General features: G+C 48.7%; 1 pseudogene; it reads right to left on the reverse strand.

Moving 5' to 3' along the window:
• Positions 1 to 23261, reverse strand: part of LOC123020261 — a 187052-nt pseudogene that overhangs the window by 40511 nt on the left and 123280 nt on the right.

Here is a 23261-nt window from a genome sequence, read left to right on the forward strand (position 1 = left end):
CACCCCGCATGCTGGCTTTCCAGTCAACAAGTTCAGAGGCTCTGAGGTTTGACCTGCAATACCACCTGGGTGATTCTAGCAGGCCATGGGTTTGGGACCTCTCAGTATGGACTTGGGTGTTCTCTTAGTGTCTGGTAAAGGGAGGTTTGTGGCCTCCAGGTGACTTGGGCCAAGGCATTTGCATTTCAGGGGAAGTGACCAGGCGGCTTCACATTCAGAAGAGGCCTGTATTGGATGTGAAATGCAGGTTTCTTCATCTTAGACCTGAGTAAGATGCAGTGAGCATCTCCAAAGTCTAGGCCACTGCAGGCCAACCCTAAAAGACCCCATGACTCTCCTGAAATGACCACGGCGGGTGGAACATGTGCCCCATACAAGCTGGGTGGTTTCAGAAATTGGGCTGGTCCAGCCTATGATACTCACTGAATCAAGCTAAGGTGGTGTGTGCTACAGGATAAAACCAAAGCAACACCCAGCAAACACTAGATATGACATTCTGCATCCTCCTACATGGTCCTCAGCACATCTAGTTTGGTCTGGGCTGCCGTTTGCATGGAGGCTGTCTGGGAATGGAAGGGAAAGGAAATACCTGCCAAGGCTGGATTTTCTGAAGGTCCACTTTGTTCCTGCCCAGCCTTTCCATCTGCTTGGATCTGGACAAATATGCAGTGTTTAAGGCTTGCGCCACTGCCTGGACATTGTTATAAATGCTGTAGCCATCCTGCGACAGGACCCTGTTATATTCCTTTGAGGGCAGGGTTTTCAGTTTGCCTTTCTCTCTGCATGTCTCCCAGTCTCTCACGGAGAAAGAATGCTTTGCATCGAAACAGAAAAATGCTGTATGTCGAAATCGATTCAGGTAAGAAGAAAAAGGGTCGATGAAGTCATAGTTTGTCCGCCTGCTTTTCTTTGCTAAGGAGAAAGAACCAAGGAGGTAATCCTTTATGGGAGAATAAGTTGTCAAAATCAGGTTGCTGTCTTGCACATATGTTGTGATGCAGATTTTCCCCAGAAATGGGTTTCCAGTATTTTTAAGGAACCATTTTAGCTTATAAATTGGTTGAAAGTCAAAGGCAGAATCTGCATAAAAGACAAAGACATTGACTCGTGTCCATATGTCAGATGGTTCACCTTGGAACACCATTTCATAAAGAAGGTCTTTGGATACCATTTTTGAGAAGGCAAGACAGACCCTGTTCCTGACAAGTATAGGGGTGATTGTCCTTATGAACATTTCCCCACTGTCACTGTCAGGAGCAAAGAGACCGATCCACGTCCACCCGAAATGCACCAGCAGGTGGGCTATGCCCAGATACTGGGTTTCCTCCTTTGGGACCATCCAGTGGACAAATGGGAACTGAGCGCTGTTGCTTTGAATTGGGGAAGCCAACCCATAACTAACCTATGAAGAAAAGAAGGGATTGGGGTGTTGACCTGGTTTTCAGGATAAGAACAAGATAACATTCCTTAGAAATGATGATTAAGTTTTGTATTTCACTATAGTAAAGAAACTCAATTTGTTTTATTCTTTAGCACTAGCCAGAGGTTTTCTGTTCTATGGCAGCTCATGAATGTCACAGGTAAGTACTGAGGACCCATAAAATTCATGTCAGCCATGGGTACATGGGTGAAGCGGGCAGAAAACACCAAAACATCTCAAGGGCCTGTCGTGTGGAGGTCGTTCTTCATGTGCTTTGCTGAATGGAAGGTCTTGCACATGGGCCAGACTCAAGCTCACCAATTCATACGATTTTTCTTGTCCTTTTGCATGATAATTCTGACATAAAGGCAGTACAATTGCATCTCACTTTGGGTTGGAGAATTCTGAAACTGGATGCTTGGAAATGTAGGCACTCTGAAGACTGTGTTCAAGTCTGTGAACTAGATGTCATGCTCATAAAAAATGAAGGACTGTGGATTTGTCATGCGTCCATAGCTGAAAGAGGTATCTTGCACTGTCTGGGAGGAAACCCAGTGCTCTCCGACCCCTGTCTTGTCTCTGTGTCCCACCTTCTTCTCTTTGGAGCAAACTGTGGTGTGCAGGTATAGTGAGAATCTTTTGGGACATTGAACGGAGTCTGTGCTGGTGGTCAGAGCCCTCCAGCTGCCCCTGTCCCAGTGCTTGGGATCTGGAACCATGAGAACCAGCCACATTCAATGGGATGAACGCTCTCCCTGAGTGCCGAACCTGAGGGGAACTCTCCACCTGCCTCAGGGAGAAAGAGCCACACCCCCTACCACAGGCTGCAATGTTGAGTGGAAATTTCTGTGCGGGCTGCTTCTTGCATGCCCTTGAATGCGAGGAGAGTGCCCATGAATGACAGGCAGCCTTGACTTGCTAGCACACCTCCTGTTACAGATTTTTCTGCTCAAGGGGCAATGAATGGAATTGGAGGCCCTCCCCAGATTATGCCCGATCAACTAGCAAGGAATGAAACAAGCAGGGCCCAGAAGGGTGTTGAGTAAAGGTAACTCTGTGCTCCCAACACAACCAGAGTTTTTTGTTCATCCGCAATCCAGGAACAGGGCTCAAGGTGTGGGATTCAGGGAACTGGCTTCCTAAAGATCGGTTTTCCCATTTAAAAACTCCCTAACTGATCTCCAGGAAGTCTAAAAACAGGCAGGGCTTCTCCCCTTCCATGCCTGTGCTTCGATTGTGCTGCAGTGCCTACCTGTGGGATCTTGTAGATGCCTGACATGGCTGAAATGTGCCGGGAGACGTCCGATTCAGACCCTTCAAACACAACCAACACGTTCTGTGGCCTCCCACAGCTGTAGTTGGGTAATTGGCTGTTGCCTTCCCCAGCAAGCAGGTCTAGCATGGCTTCAGATGTGATTATTCCATCACAGTAATTCTCATAGAGGTTGTATCCCAGGGTGACGTTGGGCAAGAGGCCTGGATCCTGGTTGATCTCATGAATGGCAATGATGACGGAGAACGTGTGCCAGTATTTCAGGTATGACCAACTGCCAGGAAAAAAACCAGCTGCTTGTTCCTTCATGGGAGGGCATTTGTGATTCACCTTTGGCTGAGCGTATGCATCAGCTACTTGGAGAGACAGCTCTGCACGGACACCGAGCCATGGGGGAGCCGACAGTGAGCAGGGGTATTGGTGGCCCCAATACCAGCCTGGTGCTCTTCTTGGGAAAGAGCAGTACCAGGTGCATCACAGCTTTGCCTTCCTTGGCACATGCAGCACCCACCTCAGAGGTGGTTGAACCCAGTGCGGGGAAGGGGCTTTCCTCCCCAACCCGCCTGGGAGGAGGATCAGGGGAACGGGACCCCTGCCTGCCCTCCTGGCCCCATCCTGATTGTGCTGCCACATAATGGCTCGGAGCCATGCCATGCCTCAGCTGTGAGAAGGGTCAGGCTGCCTCACTCTGGAAAACCATGTGCCTCCACCGGCACTCATTGCTCTGCTTCCCTTCCCTTTGTACCCACAGAATTATTCTCATCCATTGAACATAATGAAAGAAACTGCAGGTGTCCAGTCAAATGCTGAAAATGCCCTCCCTGATGGTCAGGAGCTGGGTTCCCCTTCAGACACAAATAGTTTTATTGCTCAAGAGCTCTGATTTTCAATATATGGCTAGCAAATGATAGCAGCCAGAAGAGTCTCTGGGCATGAACAGAGTAATTCACTGAATTCAAGCTGGAAACTCTTCCTGCGAACCCTCCTTTGCAGTAAACTTGGGTCCTTTCCAGAGTACCCCTTTCCTAGATGTAGGCAAGTCCCCTCATGAGGTCTCCTCTTCCCACACCTCTCCAGGGGTGGGTGCTGTGTCTGGGCTGCTGCTCCTCCTCTTCCTCTTCCATGTCCCCTCTGGGCATGCCCCAATCATGTTGCTTCCCAGGGTCAGTCTCACCCCACATCCACACTCCTTGTTTCCCAGCCCTCACAGTCCTCCGCCCAAGAGCTGGTGTCTCTCTGGCCCTGGGAAGCTCACTGAGAATAACTGCCTGTTCTGTTCCCAACACCGAGGCTCTTTTCCACCACTGGAAAATTTGCAGAAGAGGGTGACTGAAAAGATCCAAGAGCTAGAGCAGAGCTGTTCTGGGGCAAGTGTATAATCTCTGCGATAAACTGTTCTTTTAGGGTTGGGGGGCTTGGTCCTGGAGTCTCCTGTCCCTCACCAATCCATTGCCCTCCCCAAATGTTTGAATTCAGAAGTAGGGAGGTAATCAAGGAGTCCATCCACACAGCGTCACTCACCGCCAACTCAAGCGATAGGGAGTCTTCAAGAAATCTATGGCACGGAAGGAAGCCGTCCTTGGAGACAGGATTCCGCTGAGCAGGTAGTCTCCGGGCTTGTAATACTTCAGGGCTCCATTCGGTTGCGTGTCCAGGTTCAAGGGGCATTTGGTCCTCTGCAGCCCACAGACTGCCCGGGACAGCAGAAGAAACATCAGAAGCAGCAGTGCCATCTGCATCCCAGCAAGCTGGAAAGAGGCTTTCCTCTATTTCAGAGCAGATGCAACTGAGCCTTGGCTGCAGATCCTCACCCAGAGAAGATTTGTGCAGATCTTGGCTCTTCTCTGTCTCACTCCCCTGCTCTCGATCTCAGCCGAGGCTCTCAGCAGCGTGAAGCAGAGGCCTGTACACACAACATCACAGTAGTGTGCTCAGCTGTAGCTCCAGCTGCTGTGAGGAACTGCTGCTCTAGAGTCCGATTTTTGCATCCTTGGGCTCAAGGGCCATCTGATGGCTGGGAGCGATGAGGACCCCTTGAGACAGGCAGGGAGAGGAATCAATCACTGTGATTAGGAAAATTACTGTGGGGACAAGCGGCACCTGTGCAACACTCTGACCTCTGGGTGTCCCCAAGCATATTCACGACTGGAGGGAAGCGTGTTTGCCAAATGCACGGAAGCTGATCAGTATCCTGATGGGAGCTGGCGAAGGGCCTGTGGTGCTTGGCCTGTCCTTGACTGAAGAGGCAGAACTAAGAGGCTCTTTTGGATGTTTCTGTGTGCAGCCAAAAGAGGGAGTGTGGTGTGGCAGACACTGTGAGTGCAGGGAATGTCCTGCTACTGCAGGGGACAGAATGCAGAGCCAGGTCAAACCTGTATTACGGACTCAGCAGGCAGTAGCCCCCCCAACTGTGGAGGAGTTATAGACTCTGCACAGAGGAAGGCAGTCCTTCCTTCCACAGTATGTGCTTCAAATATAAACTTTGCCTCCATGTGCTGGTGTGCTTTGGCCTCTTTGCCCCGCCCCCCCCATCTGTCTTCCTGGGGCAACCATGGTCCTTGATTCAGCAGCATGTGTGCACCTGGTCGTCACCACAGTTCCTCCTCTAGGTGCGTGTGCAATGATGTTAGAGACCTCCTCACCTTCTCACTCTTGCAACACGTGTATTGGCTGAAATGGAGCACTCTGGATGGGGAGAGAAGGTGGGTGGAGTGACCTTGTGGGGGATATTTAGCTCTTAGAACAAGTAATCGCAATGACACTCCGTCAAATAAATTGTGATTCCAGAGCCTTAGTTGGTACAGTTGAGATTTGACAACATGCATGGCTTCCAGCAGCTAACCTCCCTCAAGAGACACATTCCTGGATCGAGAACAGCACAGATGAGAGATTCTAGAGCAATGGCTCGGCACATGGGCATCGACCCATTTCAGCAGAGGGCATGGAAGTGGCTGTGGGCCTGATTCCCTCAGTACCAGCCCTACCATTCCAGACAACAAGGTCCTTACCCCAGCTGTCCTTAATATGGACAGCAACCACCAACCCACAAGTGCCATTGGAAGGTGTTGATTCCTTCCATCCCTTGGGCCTGGCTGTGTTGTTTGTCCCCATGTGGATCACCAGAAGCAACTGATGACCCCCTGCACCAAGGGAAGATGCTCAAGTCTGTCCATCACAAGCCAGATGCATGCACCTGACTGACAGTAGACCTCCCCCCCCCCCTAGATCTGACCATCACACTGCCACCTTGGTACCCCTTAGTAAGAAGACCCTGGTGACAATGACCCACCTTCCCCTTGCCTCTCTAGTGGAGATCAGAGGCCCTATCTTGGTCCCCACATCTCCAACAGTGACCCCCTGCCCATATCTGCCCCCAGAGCAGGCTTCTCAAGCAGACTGGTCTCCCAGGGGACCTGCAGCCCCAGTCTTGTCAGGATCAGAGCCTGTGGAGCCAGGTGCTCTTGTGAGGACCAACACCTCGGCAGCAATCATGCACTATGGCTGAAGGGCCTGGAGACTTACATAAAAGATGACTCCACACTGTTGCTCTTTGCCACAGCAACACACGCTGTCCCCAGGACTTTTTCTGCTTTGGCTCCAAAAATCTCTGTGACTTGTTCCTGCCTTGCTCTGAGTAGACCCTCCCTTGCTCTAGCCTGCACCCTTCCTGCTGTCCCCATCCTTTCTCTGAGTAGACCTGGCTCGAATTGCTCCTACCTTCATGGCAAGGACCTACCCTTAAACTGACCTTGGAATTGTGCTCTGGCTTTTTCTCTGTGTGTGCATGTGAGAGCTGACTGCTCTCCTCTGTCTTTTGAACTGGATCTGCTGACTTGTTTCTAGCTTCTGGCCCATAGTGAAGCTTCAGAGTCTATTTGAACTTGCACCCTGGACCTAGCATTCTGCCCACCCCTGCTACCACTCACAGCCTGGCTCTCAGAAGTCTGATCAAGTGGAGAAAACCTCTTTTTTTTCAGCTTCAAATCAGAGCTTGGAGATGGAGGGCATGATCTCCATCCAGCTCCTGAAGGTGACATGCAACATGTCTCCCCTGCTGATTCCCCAGTGGTCCCTTGATCTTTGGTCTGTCTGGAAAGGGGCCACTGTTGGTTAGCCTGGAGGATCTCCTGGTCAATGTCCAGAAACTGTTCCTCCCTTATCTCCTGGAGGGAGGTGTTGGTGTCCTCCTTCGCCCTTTCCTCAAGGAGAGCTAGGACTGGCCCCTGACAGGACACCAGCTTGCCCTTAGTGCAAGGGTATCTCAGCTCCTCCTGGGGGAGGAAGACAGACATTGCACAGGACCTGCAGGCTACCATCACATCTGCCACTCCCACCACGGCCACTTCCTGACCTGGCAAGTTCACCCCTCAGAGAGCCTTGTCTCTACTTGCCCTCTGCCCCCTCGTCTTGCCTGCACTGTGCTACCCTCACTTGGAGCTGAGACCCATGCTCCCTTGGTGAAGACAAGGTTCCGGGAGAGGACAGTCCTGGGCAACCTGGGCCACAAGTAAGGGACGCAACCAAGGGGTGATGCCCTTCTCATGTCACCCTTCATGTGTCGCCCATTGACACTGCCAATGACTGAGTGCAGCTTTATAAGCCTCGGAGACCATTGACCCCATCCCCTCTGTTCCCTCCTGGGCCTCTCTAGACTGCCTCCCTTCCTCTTCACTCCTCCTGCTCCCCATATCCCCTGCCCAAACTCCTACCGTGCCTTCACAAGTTCCCTGGCCGTTCTCTCTGCACTCCCCCAGCCTCTGCTGCTGCTGTTGCCACTGCCAAGAGCCAAAAGAGATGCTGGTCATTTGTCAGGACCTGAGGCAGTTTCAGGGCTCCCTCTGCTGGTCAAGGGGCAGCATAGCAGCCCTGGTAGTTGCAGAATTACTACCCCAATCTATCGCAGCTGCCAGGGCTCTCATGAGCTCTATAAGGACTGGGATGTGGGCAGTGGCTGGGACAGACAGAACACAGGTGCTGGTGTGAAGCCAGGTCCTGCAGCTTAGTAGGGATAAAGGCTGGTGGTGTGGTCAGCAGTCCAGGGTCAGGGTCAAGGTGGCAGGCAGTCCAATATTATACAGGTGAGAGGGAGCACGGTCCAGAAACAGTCCAGGGGTCTGATGGCAGGGAAGCAGTCACAGAAAGGGGGTCCAGACAAGAGGGGGCTGGAGCAGGGCAGGAACTACTGGAGCAAGCAAGAACACATAGGAGCAGGGCTGGAGCAGACTAGGGCATGCAGGGTCAAGTGGGAGTGAGACAGGAATAGACTGGAACAAGGCAGGGACTAACCAGAGCAAGGCAGGAGCGGACTGGAATATGCCGGAGTAAGACAGGAACAACTGGAATTGGGCTTAGAGGTGCAAGGGCCAGAGTACAAGGATTCACCAGGACAACTTGTATTGCTGTGGGAAAGAACTGCAATGCAAGAAAGCCTTTTCTGCTGCTCTTCAGGACCTCCAGTGGCACTGCATGATTGCTCTTCAATTGCTCCCTGCAAGAGCCTGCCAAGGTGCTCCTGGTTCTGCAGGCACCTGCAGCATCACTCAGGCCCTGATCCTGACAAGCTCCACCTGGGAGCACTGGGGGAAGAGCTATATAAGAACTGGCTCTTCCTCTCAGATGTTGTCTCAGCAATGAAGGTTCTCCTGACTTGCAGAAGTGTTCCTGGTTTGTGGATTCTTGGACTTTGCTCCTGGAGCGCTGCCCATCATCTTGCTCCTGCCTTGCTCCAGTCCTCAAGGTACCTGTTTTCCTCAGCTCATCTTCCTGAATCCTGGCTTGTCTGACTACACTTGCTTCTTGGACAGACTCTGTCTCATGATTCAACCCCTGGCTGAATCTGTGCTCTTGGATTGACCCTTGTGCTGCACTCCAGTTGCTCAGGTTCTGGTGCTCCTATCTGCAGGTCAGATGCCAATGCCCCAGTTGCTGACATCATTAAAGACCCAGAAGAAAAGCATGCCCCACCCCCTTTTCAGAATCAACCTTGAAAGTAATCTCAAATGATGCCTGTGTTAATTTTTTGCCTATTTCTTAAGGGAGCAGCACCTTTTCCTATGAGTGGAGCCTCCCACCTTCCTGAGTGAAGATGGTTCCTTCTGCACACATAGCACAAGCATGGCAGCAGGCCGGCTCTCCTTCTTTTGGCATCTTGGCCTATCCAGGGCAGCAGCTTTCAGAGCACATGAAACAAAGTGCTTTCTAATGATGCAGACAACATTCCCATGCAGGAAGCAAAAGACAACATTTGCTTCCTGATGGGCTTTTCCTAGCACTACACATTCATTTGTTGTTCTGTGCCATACAGTTGCCTCTGATTTATGGTGACCCCAAGCAGGAAAATCCTCCAAAATGTCCTGTGAATAACAACTCCATTAAGCGATCCCGAATTCAAGGCTGCAGCTTCCTTTCTGGATTCAATCCATTTCATATTTGGTCTTTTTCATCTTAGACCTTTATTTATTATTTATTTAGCTTTTTTATATGCTGTCCCAGTCGCATAAGCCTCGGGATGGCTTCCAACATTGAAAATACACAATCAATCAATAAATAAATTGCACATATAAACATATAATCTGGATTCATCCTGGCTATAAAAGTATAAAACCAATAAATAACATCAATGAGTATTAAAATATTGTTTGAATAAAAAGGTCTTAGCCTTGTGCAGAAAAAGCAAATAACAATGGTGCCAGGCAGACCTCTATGGGGAGCACATTCCATAAATGGGGTGCCACCGCAGAGAAAGCCCTCACCCTCCAGATATCTTTTACAGGGGGTTCCTGGAGGAGGGCCTCTGCCGCCGATCTCAAGGGGTGGGAGGGAAAATATGGAAGAAGGCATTCCTTTAGGTATCCTGGTCCCAAACCATTAAGGGCTTTGTAGGTGATAACCAGCACCTTGAATTGAGCATGGACTTCTATGGGGAGCCAGTGAAGCTGATGGAGGACTGGGGTTATATGAGAACAATGCCCAGTCCCCGTCAGCAACCTGACTGTTCTATTTTGCACCATCTGAAGTATCTGGACTGTTTTCAAGGGCAGCCCCATGTAGAGCTTGTTACAGAAGTCTGATCGGGAAGTAATCAGTGCAAGTGTCACTGTCGCTAGGCAATCATCCTCCAGGTAGGGATGCAGCTTGTGGATCAGCCGAAACTGGAGGAAAGCGCTCCTCGCCACTGCAGTCACTTGAGCTTCCAAAGACAGCTCTGGCTCGAGGAGCACTCCCAAGCTGCAGCCCCTGTCCTTTAGAGGGAGTGCAACCCCATTCAGGACAAGGTTCAGGTCACCTACCCTGGGGCCTGAACCACCCACCAACAGGACCTCTGTCTTGTCTGGATTGAGCTTCAGTTTATTGGCCTTCATCCAGCCCATTACCACAGCCAGGCACCGGTTCAGTACAGCCACTGCCTCACCTGGATTGGTTGAAAAAGAGAGGTAGAGATGGGTATCATCAGCATACTGATGATTCTGCAGCCCACACCTCCTAATGACCTCTCCCAGCGGTTTCATGTTGATGTTAAATAGCAAGGGGGACAAAATGGATCCCTGCAGGACTCCATGGCATGACTGTCATGGTGCAGAGCCATAGTCCCCCAGCACCACCTTCTGGAAACGGTCATTGAGATAGAAGTGGAAGCACTACAGAGCAGTGCCTCCAACTCCCAATCCTGCTAGCCTATCCAGAAGGATACCATGGTCAATGGTATCGAAAGCCTCTGAGAGATCCAGGAGGACCAACAGGGGCCATCATACAGGGCGACCAAGGCAGATTCAGTACCATATCCGGGTCTGAAGCTGGACTGAAATGGGTCCAGATAATCAGTTTCATCCAAGAGTGCTTGGAGTTGTCCCACCACCACCCGCTCCAACACCTTGCCCAGAAATGGGATGTTGGTCACCGGTCTATAATTGGCGGCCATCTCTGGATCCAAGGATACCTTCTTTAGGACTGGCTGGACTACCCCCTCCTTTAAAGGGGCAGGTACCCGGCCATCCCTCAGAGAAGCATTGATGACCTCCAGGATCCAGGCACCAATCCTGTGTTTGGCTTTGTTCAGTAGCCACGACGGGCAAGGGTCAAGTAAACAGGTGGTGGGACGTACTTGTCCAAGCACCTTGTCCATATCATCAGGCCGCAATAACTGAAACTCATCCAACAATGTCAGACCAGACAGATGCACTGGCACCTCCCCTAAAGGCTCTGAATAGCTAGTGGAGTCCAGCTCGTGATAAATCAGCGATTTTTCCCTTAAAATGCTTGGCAAAGTTGTCATAGCAGACCGTCGAGGGTGGTACGGGATCTTTCTTAGGGCCTGGATGTACCAGCCCCTATACCACCCAAAAAAGCTCCGCTGAATGGCATTGTGAGGAGGCAATGGAAGTGGAGAAGAATTTCTTCTTCACCGCCCTCACCGCCACAGCATAGGCTTGATAGTGAGCTCACAAGTGTGTTCGGTCAGATTTATCCTGTGATTTCCTCCACCTGTGCTCTAGACATCTCCCAACCTGCTTCATCGCCCGTAGTTCAGGTGTGCACCAGGGAGATGAACGGGCTCTGCTGGAAGGGAGAGGACACTTAGGAGTGATCGTGTCAATAGCCCTGGTCATTTCCTCATTCCACAGTTCGACCAGAACATCGACAGGAGCACCAGCCTTATCAATCGGAAAATCCCCCAGAGTCTTCAGAAATCCATCCAGATCCATCCGACTCCAAGGGTGGACCAACACAATGGGGTCCACACCCTTACAGAGGGAAAGGCCGCTATCGAGCTCAAACCTCACGAGGAAGTGATCTGACCATGACAGGGGAGTCAGACACAAATTTCTCACCCTCAGATCCCCCTCTTCTTGCCCCGTCAAGAAAACCAGGTCCAGTGTGTGTCCACGTTCATGGGTCGGGCCTATGACATGTTTTTTTTTTTTTAAGATTTTAATTAAAATTTTTAATACTAAAAACATCAATCATCAAATACATCGGACGTACTGGGTCAGCCCCCTACTACATATCTTGAAACATTCTATAGCCATATTCCAATCCATTTATAATAACTTAAAAACATCTTTAACTCTAAGCCAAGTCCCGTTTCTCCAGCTAATAATAATAATAAAAATTCCAAGTATGATAGAAGTCAGTACCTTCTTTCTCCTTCAGTGATAAAGTCAATCTATCCATTTCTGCATCACTGGTAAATTCAGTCTGACCATTTCAATCATTTTGTCGAAGAATAATTCTTCATTTTTCCAGTATTGAACAGATAGACTCCTCACCACAAAGATTGCAAGTAAAATCAAATAAATTTCTTCTTTACTAATGTTCCAATATAATACCTACTAAAAAAGAAATTTCCAGTTTAAGAAACTAGGAATTTTTGTACCACTTCCTCTACCCTGTATAATAAAAATACCCAATTTATGCTTAAATACCCAACATCCATTTAACATCTTTAGAAACATCTTAGCTAATCTATTTGGCAACAACTACTACCTATAATAGATTTTATACAAATTTTCTTAATACTAAGTTGCTAGTGTTTCATCTAACTTAAACATCACTTAATTAAATGCTATTAACTCCTTATAAAAGCCCCACTCTATATAATATTTAACATATCTCGGTTGTATCTACCCCTTATGTCACCAACAAAAAAAAATCAACTCCTTGTTCTTATATTTCTTAGCTCAATTTAGATCATATCTTATAATCCCTTCAGAATTGAATGCATTTAGGTACAGAGAAGCTTCCATGTGTAAAAAAAAAAAAAAAGAAAGATAGAAAAAAAAACCCTTAGTACAACTTTTCCTACACCAACATTAATAATTTTCTGGTATAGTAACTTAAGAACAAAAGAATCACGTAACTTAACCTTTCCATACTAAATATAAACATGCCAACCCATTTAAATCATTCCTTTTTAAGATAAGAAATTCTCTTATTTCTTTACACCCCTGCCCCATCTTTCTTCCTTTGTTTTCAGTAGCTGTAGTGCTTGTTGTAAATCAGTATTCTTCAATGTCTGTATTTTTTGTTGCAAATCAATATTCACAATTTCTTGCTTTGTTTTCGGTAGGTGTAGCACTTGTAAATCAATCTTCATTTCCAATGACTGTATTTCTTGCTGCAAATCAATCTTCACTGGTTCTTCTTCCTCAAAATAGTATGTAGTTAATTCGGGATCCATCCCTCCTCCTTTTTTCCAAGTAAGAAATGTTCCTTCTTTTGATAGCCAGAATCGATTCTCTTTCTCTCTAATATAACAAGTGAATCCCCTGATAGCTTATTTATTCACTTTGCTAATTTTGTTTCTTTATCCACGGTTTCAACTTTTTCATATGCTTGTTGTATTTTTTGTATATTCTGTTCAATTTTAGGTTGTACACCTACCAAAGCCTCCTTAAAAGAAATATCAAGTTTGTCGAAACATTCTATTTGTTCAATTGAAAAGATTTCCTGTTGTATTAACATAGCCTCTTGGGATATTTGCAAAGCTATTAAGGATTCCTGTATTGCCAGGAGTATCGTCTTTAGCTCTTCCATAGTGGTAATAATTTTCACCAAAGATTACAAGACAGCAGCAGAAAAAATATAGGAGAGAGTAAAAATACTTGCTATAATTCAAATAGCCACTGGGTGGCAGCAAAGAGCATTCTTTCTTTACAATCCTCCTTTGTCCAACAAAGAGCACAACGTGTTTTAATTTGGCAAAAGTCCAGTTGTTTTTGGCAAGAGTCCAATAAAAAGAGAGAGACAATGGCCGATCAATGTAATTTTTATCTTTATCACTTTATTTCAAAATAATTATTTATTCTGATTCTTCGCCCTTGGGGAGGTTAGAGAAAAAAGATCTTTCTCTCAAGCCTCAAACTTTCAAAAAGAACTTCCACTCCTCTCCCCCAAATCAGTCACTGCTTAAAACTCCATGGGGGGGGGGATTCCTCCCTCCATCAAAGGGCTTCTCCTTTCTTCTTTATGCCAGATTAGAAGCTGTGTTGCTCTTTCACGGGTGATATAGAGAAAAAACAAGATAAAATGCTTACCCAGCAGACTGATGAGCTTTCAGCTAATTAACTATGCTAATTATCTGGCTGTCGATGGCTTGCAGGGAGCTTTATCTTTCCCCTTTGTTGTCTGATTGAGAAAAGCCTGGATCTCTTCCAATAAATACGGAGCTGCCGCCCCGCACAATTAAAAGAGTGCCCGGATAATCTATCTTCGCCCGACAGGGCTTAGATGAGCCTCCCACGGCTATCTGCCGAACAAACACCGGTGTAATAGTGAGAGCTCCCGCTATTTACAGCTGCTTCACCATGACCCAAACAGGAAGTCCATGCCTATGACGTGTTGAGACAGCCCCATGGCCGTCATGGAGGCCATGAAGTCCTGAGCCGCCCCAGTCAGAACCGTCTCGGCATGGAGATTGAAGTCCCCCAGGACCACCATCCTGGGAGTCCTCAACTCCAGGTCCGAGACGATCTCCATCAGGCAGGTAGTCTGATGGGCAGAAGGGTGCATGGTATGCCAGCAGAAACTCCAATCTGTCTCGGTCGCCCAACGCCAAGCAGAGGCACTCTAGACCTGGCCTCAAGAGAACAGGAAGCCCCATGAGGGAGATGGAGGCTCGGTAAATTAAAGCAACCCCTCCTCCCCTCCGGGCAGGGCCGGTGCTGGACCAGATACCCAAGCGGGGACAGTAAAGAGGGGGACACATCCCTCCACCTCCCACCCAGCCCTCTGTTCTGCAAGCCAGGTCAGCCCCCTCATCCACAATTAAGTTGTGGATGAGCAACTTAACCTGGCATTAAGCAGCAGCACCGTCAGGCCCGAGGGGCAGTTGATAAGCCTACCCGGAACCTTCTGGCTGGGGAAATAACCAGAAGGAGGGACAGGTGTCAACCATCTGTCCCTCCTTCTCCTACGCCGACATGTTAAGCCCCCAAAGCCAAAATGACCATTGCCCAAGACCACCACAATGGCGGCGCCCACGCACTCCCCAGGCAACCTCATAGCAGTGGCCAGGAATGAATCCATTAAAGAAGTTAAGTTAAAATACAAATTAAAAACAGTAAAACCATAAAACCCCACTGACCACCCAAATACCCAAACTCTACCACTCAAAGTCTCTGGCCAGCCCAGCCCCCCTATGGCCCTGAACGGTCCCAAATGGCGACGATGCCCTTAGGCCACTGCCCTTTGGCCGCCAGCCCGGCCACATCTGGCAAGTTAAGCTGGCGGCCCACGCCCCGCCCCCAATCCGGTGCAGCTGCCAGCCACACCGGTGGGGGAGGGGGGCAAGGGCAGCCATGGAGAAACTTGCCGGCAAGCTGGAAATGGCAGGCCTGCAGTCTGGCCGCGGCATCCTCCGGTCTCGGTCCATGGTGGCTGCCATCTGGCTGTCGGTAGGGGGAGGCATCAGCATTCTGACAGTCCGGCAGGGCAGCCTGGAGGTTTGTGGGTGGTGGTAGTAGGTGGAGGCCAGTCCTGGTTCTGGCCCGGCCGCGTCCGGAGAGTTAAGCCAGCGGCCCGTTCCCGCGCCCAGCCCCCAATCCGGCGCAGCTGCCACCCATGCCAGTGGGGGAGTGGGGCAAGGGCGGCCACGGAGAAACTTGCTGGCAAGCTGGAAATGGCGGGCCTGCAGTCTGGCCATGGCGTCCTCTGGTCCCGGTCTGCGGTGGCTGCTGTCTGGTTGTCGGTCGGGGGCGGCGTCAGCGTTCCGATGGTCCAGTGGGGCAGCCTGGAGGTCTGTGGGTGGTGGCACTAGGTGGAGGCCAGTCCCATAATGGTATTGTCTTCTCCAGTGAATCTTGCCTTCTCATGATGTTTCCAAAGTGTGACAGCCTTAGTTTTGTCATGTTTGCTTCTAGGAAAACTCAGGCTTGATTTGATATAGGACCCACTTGTTTCTTTTTCTCTCAGTCCAGGGTATTTGCAAATCTCTCCTGTCAGATTTCCTTGGTGTTCAGCTTTCACGCCCATACATTGTGATTGGGGATACAATAGATTGGATGATCTTGACCTTTGTCTCCAGTGAAGCATCCTGACACTTGAGGATCTTTTCTAGCTCCATTGCTACCTTTCCAAGTCTCAGTCTTCTTCAGATTTCTTGGCTGCTGTCCCCCTTTGCTTTGATGACTGAAGTATGTTAAATCCTCTAAAATCTGTTTTCTTCTCTGCTAATAATAAAGTTCCGTAATTCTTCTGTGGACATGAGTTTTGTTTTCTGATTCAGTTGCTTTTGCACTTTCATCTTTCACTTTCACCAGGAGTCATTTCAAGTCATTGCTGCTTTCTGCCTACAGGATGGGATCCTCTGCCTATCTGGAATTAGTGAAATTTCTTCTTCCAATTTACTCTCCTTCCCCTGAGCCAGTGTGGTGTAGTGGTTAAGAGCATGGGACTAGGACTTAGACGATCTGGGTTCTAGTCCCTGCTCAGACATGGAACCAACTGGGTGACTTTGGGCCAGTCACAGACTCTCAGTCCAACCTACCTCACAGCGTTGTAGTTGTGGGGATAAGATGGAGGAGGAGGAAGATGTAATCTGCCTTGAGCCCTTTGTAGGAAAAAGTCAGGATATAAATGGAAAAATAAATAAATAAATAAATAACATGTCTTTGCACACATGTCCAGAGGAGAAAATGGGTGACCAGGAGTAGCATTCCTTTCTCTCTCTGCTGCCCAAAGCCAAATCTTTCTGGGCAGTGTAGGCATGGTGTGGAGAGGGAGAACATTTTCTCTCTCTTGCTTAATCCTAGAACAAAGTTCATCCAAGCAAGATGGATATTAGGAGTTTCAGGACAGGACAAAGAAGCATATTTGCTGTTCACTGTTTCTGTGCTTTGAACGGTGTGGTGTGTGAAGAAGTGTTTCCTTCCTTGGTCTAGAGAAATGGGGGAGCTACTGCCTGTCGAGGTCGCAGTATTGGCTTCGTGTGGCTCCACATTTGGACCAGTGAAGTAGAAGGACATTTTGTCCACTCATTGTGTGCGCCATCCACACCATTTCTTTTTGCTACATGCATAAACATCCTAAGAGTCTCCTAGTTCAGACTCTTCAGGGAAGGACAGGACAGGGCCCATTGCCTTTTTGCTGAACACTGGATGGAATATTGCCCATTTTCAGAGTGCTTATGGAAGCATGTTTTCCTCCAGCCATACACCTGTGCATGGAGCCCAGAAGAGTCTGGACTGTTGCACAGGTGCTGCTTCCCCCTCTGTAATTGTCTAAATTATAGTGAGTTATTCCTCTTCTCACCAAAGTTCGAGGTCCCTCCCACCTCCTTGCTACAAGGCTGTGGCTGATTCCAAGAGCACAAATATCAGAATTGAGAGCAGGATGTCATCACAGCATCTGGAATCGACCTGAAGACCTTGGTGCAAAGTTGGTGCATCCGCAGAGAAAGATCGGCATCGAGCTGGGGCAGACTTTTCTGGCATGCCGGGATGAAGAGAGCACTCCTGCTTGCAATGCACCTTCTGTTCTCCCAGGTGGTCTGTGGGCAGCTGAATCTCAGGTGCCCCTTGACCCTGGCCAGGGATGAGAGCAAACCCCTGAATTACTACAAAGCAGGAGCTTATGTGGTCAGCAGAGTCCTGTCTCCAAGATGGGCTTTCTTTGTTCCTTTGGACTTCTCACAGGCTCCCTTTCTGAAAAAGTGGACGTAAGTGATGAAGTGTGGATGGACTCCCTGCTTCCTTCTATGGTTCTGGTTTCAAACATTTGAGGAGGGCAATGGATGGGGGATGCACAGGGAGACTCCCGGGCAAAGCACTTGAAGGACTTGCACGAGCAAAGAGGGAGGGGCATTTTACTCCAAACATTGACAGCTTTTCTCATAGTGGATTCCCTCAAACCCAGGACTGTCTTGCCCTCCCTTTCTCCATATTCTCCAGTTGGTGGGAAAGACAACTGGAGAGAGCATCTTCAGCCAAGACTGCACTAGCCGTGACACCTGCATTAGCTGCATTCACTATGTTGAATGCTTGTGGATAATGGTCCAGGTGCAAGGGGCAGGGAAGCTGAGGAAGAGGCAGCAGTGTTGACAGTCAGGTGATTCCAGCACTGTGCAGCCCAGCCCCAGGCACAGTTCAGCTGAACCATGCCATGGCCAAATGACAGGCAGGTGACCATGAGGGCAGGCGGGGTCCCTTTACTTTCATCCTCTTCCCAGGGAAATGAGGAGGAAAGCACTTTCCTCTCACTGGGCTCAAGCACTGCACAGGTGAGTGTTGGGTGTGCCGAGGGAGGCGAAGCTCTGAAGCACCCAGTTCTTCACTTGCTCAAGTTGAGGCACAGGGCTGGGCCCTGAGCCTCTTCTCAGATCACCCTCCCTGCCAGCCTTGCCTGCCACCTTGGGCCAATGGGGGCATGGTTGGCAGAGGGCACCCCCTCCCATGCTCACCACCTCATCCCTGGCACAGGGTGCGGGCAAACCCTGGGTCTGAGAGCTGGAATTGGCTCCAATTCTCAGGGAGATGGAGGCAGAATGAGGGAGGTGTATCATAGCTCTAGGCAGATGCATCTTTCCAAGCATCTGATGCATAAGCTCAGCCAAGGGCCAACAGGCATTCCTTCCACGGAATGAAACAACAAGAAAGCTTTTTTCATCTGGCAGCGAGACAACCATGAGATACTGGTACATCTTCTCTTTCCTATTTGCCATTCATGAGATCAACCAGAATCCAAGGCTCTTGCCCAACATCACCCTGGGCTTCAACCTGTACGAGAATTACTTTGATGCGAGAATCACCTCTGATGCCACGATCGACCTGCTTGCTGGTGGAGGAAGCAGTATTCCCAACTACAGCTGTGGGAGGTCAAAGAACATGTTGGCTGTTTTTGAAGGGTCTGAATCAGACGTCTCCAGGCACATTTCAGCCATGCTGGGCAACTACAAGATCCCACAGGTAGGCTTTGAAGTGCAAAGGAAGTCCAGGCACTGGGAGGGGAGAAGAAGCCTTGTATGTTTTTAGGATTTCTGGGAATTAAATAGGATTTTTGAGATGTGATAACTAATCTGCTGAAGGCTGCTCCTCAATTTTCCCCACACCTCAGGTCCCATTGAAGGCACTGAAAAAGCAGAAATCTCTGCCTGTGCTGGGGGCACAGGACTGCCCACACCCAACACCCCTCTCGCCTTGTCTGGTCCTTTGCTGGCTAATTCCACTGGCATGGTCTGGAGAGGGCTTTTCCTCCTGTTAGTCTCCATATGGCTAGAGCTATATTTTTGTCTTATTGTTATTTCATTGGCATCTATCTTTTCTTTCTATTTGCTCTGTAATCCACTGAGAGTTCTGTTGCACTAATTGGTTGCAGAATGCAAATTTAATAATCAACAAATGAACCTTCCATATCAGGAGGAACCCTAGCAAAACGAGGTTCCATATCATCAATGGGGCATTCTGCTCCCATCCATCCAAGGGCATGTAAGTAGCAGCTCCATTGAGGAATTTCCACTCAGTTCCCACAATAGCAAGGACAGGGACTTCATGGGTTAGGGTGTGGTATGTGGTACCTTGCCTCCGGACAGGGGGAGATTTCCTGTTCAGACCAGGTCATTCAGGTAAGTGGTATGACCCTGAGTTGCCAGACATGAACACACATGCCACCCATCAGAAGGACACCAAAGTATTGTTGATCCTCAGGACACTTAGCTCTTTCTTCTTATTCGTACAACTCAGTTTCTTTCACTCTACTAGATGGTCTCCAAAGAAGGGTGCCTTCGGATTCTCTGAATGCATCAACAGTGCCCTGGACAAGAGCCCCTTCTGAAGTGTTTATAGGATTTTGGAGGGTGATGTGGGTGCAGGAAACTTTGGTTCCAGAAGAAAGAGGAGGAGAAAGCTTGGAAGGGCAAAAGGAGGCCTTTCAGGCAAGGGTGTTTGGAGGATGGAGGATTGGAGGATATATTGAGAGGAGAGCCAAAAAAAAAAAAAAAAAAAAAGGATGTTGGAGGATGGTCTTTTTGGAATAAATGTATAGAGATTTGCCCTTCCATGTCTACTGACTAGCAAAGTGATGTGAATCAGCTGATGAATAGGCAACAGAGAGAGGGAAGGGCAGGGCCTGTTCCTGGCAGCAAATGTGCAGAGTGAACTTGCTCACCCCCTTTCTGGTCCAGGTCTCTTCTTCCCCTGTGTCTATTTCCAAACTACCATGCAAGGAAAAGAAAAGGTGTGAATAATTTGATATGGATTCAGCAGGAATGAACTCTGAGATGAAATGCAAAGAATTTGGTCAGCTTTAGTTTTGCTGATTCACAAGTCGTTACATTCAGGAAAGCCCAAGGAGAACCACGTGACAAGGCCCTTTAGATGTTCTGGTGTTCTTCTCCCCACTTCAGTATATGCAAATATAGGAATTTTAAAAGTTCTGTGCATTTACCAGTGATATTCAAAGCTGCCACAGAACAGAAATTCTCAGGGAAAAATCAGCTCGTGCATAACATTGAAACAAAAATAACAGTATTCATTTCTAATTAAAGCAACTCTGTTGTTCCTTCTGAACACAAGTCAACACACAAATCCTTTCATTTCTTCACTATGTTAGTTTCGGGCTTGTTTCTCCAGTTCACAGTGATAGAACCCAGTTCCCATTTGTGCACCGGATGGTACCAAAGGAGGAAACACAGTACCTTGGCATAGTCCACCTGCTGCTGCATTTCGGATGGACGTGGATTGGTCTCTTGTACCCAGCCACTGACAATGGAGAAAGGTTCTCAAGGACGTTCACCCCGTTACTCACCAGGAACAGTGTTTGTGCTGCCTTCTCAAAAGCATTATCTGAACGGACCTCATACCAAGCACTGTTGCAGAGTGAACCATTTGAACTATGGAGACAAGTCAATGTCTTTGTTCTTTATGCGGACTCTGGATTTGACTTCCATCCAGCTCTTGCCCTAAAAGAGTTAATTGAAAAGAATGGAATTCCTTCTCTGAAGAAAATTTGCATCACAACAGCTGTGAAAGACAGCAACCAGATTTTGAACTTTAGTTCCAGTGTGTTAAAAGGTGTCTATGGCTCTTTCTCCTTAGCAAAGAAAAGCAGGCAGACAAACTATGCTTACCTGAATCCATTTTCCCCTTACCTGACTTGGTTTTGGAAGTATGGATTTTCTTGTTCCTATTTGAAGCATGCTTTGTCCATGAGAGGTTGGGAGGTCTGCACAGAGAAATGGAAGCTGGAAACGCTGCCCCCAGCGGAACGCGAGAGGGTCCTATTGCAGGATGGCTACAGCACATACGACAATGTCCATACAGTGGCGTGGGCCTTAAATGCTGCACATTTGTCCAGATCCAAGCGGTTGGAAAGGCTGGGTGGGCACAGGGTAGACCTTCAGGAGCTCCAGCCATGGCAGGTATTTCTTTTCCCAGCCCGATAGCCTGCATGTAACTGCAGTCAGGGCCAAACTAGATGCTGTGAGAACATGGCAGGGGGATGAAGCTGACCCAGTTCTTCCATGGCTGGAATTTTCTCTGGTTGTATCTGGTAGTGTACACCATCTTGCACTTCAATCAGGGAGAAAACTAGGCTGGTCCAGTCTCTTCTCTTTGATTCAGATGCCAAGAAGCCAACAGAGCATGAAGTCAATGAAAGCCAAATTTCTCAAGTCTATCCATTTTCTATGAATGCACCTGTAGAGTGTGTTTCCCTTCTTTCTTGGCCATTTGCCACTGAATTTCCATGCCTATTGCTTTGTGTAGTAAAACTGACTAGATGTTTTGACTTGTGCTTTCCTCCTGGATCCCTAAGCCATATTTTACCCTCTTTTCACTTAAACACAGACAGCATTTTGGGTGAAACAGGGAAGACTCACCAGGGGAACACCATGGCACTGGTCACAGAAACACAATTGAGTAAGCAGGTTGCATGCATCATGCGGAGCAAAAGCTGCACCCAAAGCTGCACCAGAGCACTACAAAGAAGTTGGGGCAAGACAACCCATTGGGATTCTGGGGGTCCCACGGAACTGAGCAACCTTCTTCTAGTCTCATTGGGGGCTGCTGGTTGCATTGAACACAAGCAGAGGCAGATAAATGGTTTAGTGGGTTTTCTGGGGAGGTAGGAGGAGATGAAAATAGTGCAGCTAAGATGCCATGCATCCTGGGGACTCCTTGCCCTCCTTGCCTCTCTTTCTGAAGCAGAAGAAATGCAAAACAAGTCGTCTAGCAGGGGACAGGCTGGGAGGAGCACATGCTTCAGCTCTTCCCATGCTGCTCCAGATGGCCGCAGTTCCAAATCTGGAAGGTTATGGGCATCCCCAATGAACTGTGCCTCAGAAGAGGGAAGAAGGGCTCTTCCACACTGTGACTTTTCCCTGCAGCTCCAAGAAATGAACTTCGGGTGCAGTTGGCTGGGAGTTAGGAAAGCTGCACTCAAACACTACCAGAGGGAAGCAAGTGCAGCCTCCCAAAACTGTTCCTGAGTTCTGTCATGTCAAGTGACCCATCTCGCCTTCTCCCACTCATGGATCTGCTTCTGCCTGTGTCTTCTCTGTCATTCCAGTTTCACACTTTCTTAAAAGAAATGCAGTTTTCAAACACTTCTGAGGGTGGCCTGTATGTAGATGAGGAGGGAGAACTGGCAGCTGACTTTGATATTGTGAACTGGGTGCAGTTTCCCAACAACTCTCATGGCAGAATTAAGATTGGGAGCATCGAGAGACAGTCTGCCGCAGGCCTCAAGTTCACCATCAGCCCGGAAGCCATTGTGTGGCCCCCATGGTTCAACCAGGTAGGGAAAGGTGCGTTTTTCAAATACTGCTCCCATCCTCTGAGAATCCTTCTTTGCCCTGTCAGGAAGCACACACTGTGCTCATGGCACCATGTTGGGATCGCTCCAGTCAGGGTGAAGGGGATTTAAATTGCCAATGGAATTCAATGTACAGGCGTATAAAACTGATGTTTGGCAAATGAGCGCAGATAAGAGCCATTTACATAATGAAAGGGCTAGAGCACTCCTTGTTGAGGTAAAATTTCAACAGTTGGGATAGTTGAGCTTCCGGAGGTAGTGAGTAAGGGGAGCCTTGATTTATTATTGTTTCTATGTTCTATCAAGTCATCTCTGATTTATGGTGGCCTATGAATGAAAGCCCTCCAAGTGCTATTTGCAAGGCTGATATGCACCACAAGCATTGGGGTCTTGCAAATGAGGCTTGATTGCAGAAAATGGAGAGGGGGCAGATTTGTTTTCACACAACTGTAATACTAGAACCCAGAGGAGTCAGCTCAGAAAGCTGATTGGCGGAACAGATGGAAGAAGCTATCACAAGATGTAGTGATGGCCACCCATCTGGATGGCTCTCAAGTGGTTTTGGAAAAATTCCTGAAGGAAATGGCTGACAGATGCCTGAGTGCAGCAATTGCTGAATAAACAGGTGAGGGGGATTTTATGGCAGCTGTGTCCTGAGTAATGGTGAAGGACATGGGAGGAGAAGAACATGAGAAGAGTCCTGGTGGGTCAACCCATGGGTCCACCTAGCCCAGGGTTCCTGATTTCTCAGAGGCAGCTGCTTGGCCACTGGATGAGCAGAGCACTGGACTAGTGGTTGCTGGTCCGATCCACCAGAGCTCTTCT

This window comes from Varanus komodoensis, unplaced genomic scaffold (genome assembly GCF_004798865.1).
Source record: "Varanus komodoensis strain SLA01 unplaced genomic scaffold, ASM479886v1 scaffold149, whole genome shotgun sequence".
Taxonomy (NCBI): Eukaryota; Metazoa; Chordata; class Lepidosauria; order Squamata; family Varanidae; genus Varanus; species Varanus komodoensis.